Source organism: Pteropus vampyrus, unplaced genomic scaffold (genome assembly GCF_000151845.1).
Source record: "Pteropus vampyrus isolate Shadow unplaced genomic scaffold, Pvam_2.0 Scaffold109, whole genome shotgun sequence".
In the NCBI taxonomy this organism is placed as follows: Eukaryota; Metazoa; Chordata; class Mammalia; order Chiroptera; family Pteropodidae; genus Pteropus; species Pteropus vampyrus.
The window spans coordinates 3,355,491-3,358,982 of record NW_011888890.1 but is presented as its reverse complement, the minus strand read 5'-3'; the positions used below and the strand labels follow the sequence as shown (position 1 = coordinate 3,358,982).

Sequence of the window (3,492 nt, the reverse complement as noted above, 5' to 3'; positions counted from 1 at the left end):
AGGTGACCAATCAGAGTCTCAGCAGGAAGCTGATAGCAACTCCCATTGAGTATTTTGAGGAACAATTAAAACGGGGAGTAATTATAAAGGGAAGGGTAGGATCAAGGGAAAGCACAAGGGAGAATGCAGTACCCCAAGGCTAGTAAAAGGATGGGAGTTATCACCCTAGGCTTGAATGGGTGAGGGGAACATGCAGCTAATGGTACCAGGATATATAAAGGGCTGTGTACAGAGAGCTGCCTGGTGAAAGGTACAGACTCAAAAGACAAGGAGCCAGGGGAACAAATATTCCACTCTCACTCTTTTTTCTCATAACCATCTTGTCCTATGCTCCCCACTGGCTGAACCCAACCAGTTCCTATAGAGTAGCCCGCCAGGACATAGAATATGGTGGAAAAACATCGAGACAATCTGGAAGAGAAAACGGAAGATATCCAGCTCAAGAGGCCAATATAGTCTAGTTAGCAAAAACTGGGACACAAGCTGAATAGCATCCTGTTATTGCCAATATGTGATTTAAAGTAACAACTCTTATGTTGTTCACTTGGCAAGCTGGTTAGACATTAATTTGCAAGTCCATAAAGGAGAAAAAGGGAAATTGTATATTATAAAGAGGGAACAGAATCCAAGTAAGAGTTAGGTAAAGAGTTCAGGGCTTGTGAACAGAAAAGCACCAAGCGAATGCATCTACTTTATTTATTGACTTTACATTCTGCATTAAAACTCGGTTTCCAGAAATTTTAGGCCACTCTAAATTGACCATCCTAAAACATAATTTTATATATATACACACACATATATATACACATCTATATATATATACATCTATACATGTAGATGTGTATATATGTGTATATATATGTGTATAGATGTATGTACATATAATTATATCCCAATATAATATTCAATTTGCATCAATTTTATCTATTTTATATTTTGTTTCTCTCTTATAATTTTGTAATCATTCTCACCTACCATACGCATACAGTTTATTATCTGAAAATAGATTGATCCCAGAAAGCAGAAAATGCCTGTTTTTTCTGTACCCCTCATGATACCTATCATAATGCCTTAACATAGGAAGCACTTTAAAAAATGTCTCTCAACTAGCTCCCCGTGAGTCACAGAAAGTCTTGCCTTCAGCAATTACCAGACATTCCTGATGGTCATTAATTATATCTCACTTCAATGGTCATGGTTGTTTTTTGTTGTTTTGTTTGTTTGTTTGTTTGTATGTTTGTTTTTTGCTATGAACAAGGAATAGTTTTAGGGATTATAAGTTATCAAAGTTAATATCTGAGGTAAATAGATCACATGAATGCTAACTACTACTGGGTGAAAATGAGCCTGCTAAATCGTGGATAAAATGGTTCTTGGTGCCACCAACATTTGTTTTTCCTAAATGATGTTTCCTGATATAGAAAAATTCCATGGGAATAAAAGAAGAAAGAAACGGAGTCAATTTTGGGACCCCTTTCCAGACACTGTTCACTCATTCTTTCATTCTTTCAACAAATATTTATTGAACACTGCTAGGGATACAGCAATGAACAGTAACAATTCCTGCTTTTATGAGGAAACCCCATCATGAACAAATAAGTATACTTGTTAATTAGTGAAAAGGTATACAAAAGAAATAAAGAAGGGAAGGGAACATGACTGATGGCAGTGGTTGGGTGCCAATTTAGGTAGAGTGGTGAGGAAAGCATTTCTAATAAAGAACATTTGAGCAAATGATAGTTACTTTGATTGAGTAGGAAGTACAACATGTACATATCTGGGAGACTGCCAGAAAACAAGGAAAGTGAAAGTCTAAACAAAAAACAAAAGCTTGTGGGTGGAATCCGAATACTGTTGTGCTTCATAGGTTTTGTGGGATGACACATACACAAACTATTTCCCAGGAAATGTCTGTTATCCTGGAACCCTGAAGAAACCCATTCTTCAGGGATAAAAATATCTATATGGCCAGAGAACAAGTTTTGTGATTCAAAGATAAACTCCAAATTTGAAGTAGTTTTTACAAAGCAAATTTGTAAATTATGCTTAGTAGTTTTTACAAAGCAAATTTGTAAATTTTGAAGTAGTTTTTACAAAGCAAATTTGTTTATCAAAGATAAACTCCAAATTTGAAGTAGTTTTTACAAAGTGAAAGGCCTCAAAGAGACCCTCGTTTCTCCAGAAACATTTCTTGGTGAAATTATTTGAAATGGAAACATACTAAAAGACATTAATGAAATAACGAAGGAGCTGATCTGGAATTTAAGGAAAAGGGAATGACAGTTTCCCAAGTTTTTCCCTTGCTGGTTATATATTAGAGTCAACTAAAGGAGCTTTTCAAATAATGATACCTAGGTCCTTTCTTCAGGGATTCTGATTTAATGGATGTGGTGTGGGACCCAAGTGTTATTTTTTTTTTAGGCGAGGTAACCCTTGGTTAACCTCACAGATTGCAAGAATTTTTTCAGTTTACAATCCCTTATTTTGTTATTTTTTTATATCTACAGCACCTGGTCTTCCTAGGTGGTCTCCCATCCTAGTACTAACCAATCTTGACCCTGCTTAGCTTTCGAGGTCAGATGGGATCGGGCTTGTTCAGGGTAGCAGGGCTGTAGACTCCAACTGTTATTTTTTAAAAGCTCCCTAAGTGAGTCTAACATGCAGTCAGAATTGAAAATCGCTTAGTTAAGCTGTTAAAAAAAAAAATGCCAGGCCTTGTTTTTGAAATGCAAAAGCCATCTCACAATTATTCACTTAGTCACTGAGTCATCAAATTATTTATGGAGTAGCTACTATGTGCTAGAAACTTAGTACTGGAGATACAGATGGGAAAAAGCCAAACCAGTTCCTACCTTCATGGAACTCAAATGGGGAAAGGCAATTGATGAAGAAGTAAATAACTTTTTAAAAAACAAGATAGTGTAGTAAGTGCTAGAAAGAAAGCGTGATGAGATAGAGTATCTAGGTAGGAACTACTTTTGATAGATTAAGAAAGGCCTCTCTGAAGAAGTGAAATTTAGGCTGAAACCTGAAAGATGAGAAGGAACCAATTATTAAGAAAATGTGGAGGATGAGTGGCAAATGCAAAATCCCTAAGGTGCAAAGTTGCTAGATACGTCTAAAAACAGAGAGGAGGCAAATACAACTGGTGTTAGAGAGAGTGAAAGAACATGTGGTGAAAGATGAAGGAAAAGTTTAGATTTCATTCTAAAACTAATAGGAAACTAGGGAAGGATTTTAAATAGAGGGAGCAATAAGATTTCACTACATTAACAAAAGGTCATTCTGCTGTGGGAATAATGGATTATAGGATTAGGGAGAGGGGAATAGAAGCAGGAAGAGCAGTCCAAGCAAGAGTTGATGGTGATTTGACCTAGCATGTTTGCAAGGATAAAAGAGGGATATGGTGAAACTCAGAGGACATATTACAAAGATTGAGCCAACAGGACTTGCTGATGCATTAGGTGTGGAGAAGAGGGAAGGAGAGGGATC

General features: G+C 36.5%; 1 pseudogene; it reads right to left on the bottom strand.

Moving 5' to 3' along the window:
• Positions 1-2,498: 2,498 nt before the first annotated feature.
• On the bottom strand, positions 2,499-2,617 carry LOC111743236 (annotated as a pseudogene).
• Positions 2,618-3,492: the final 875 nt, after the last annotated feature.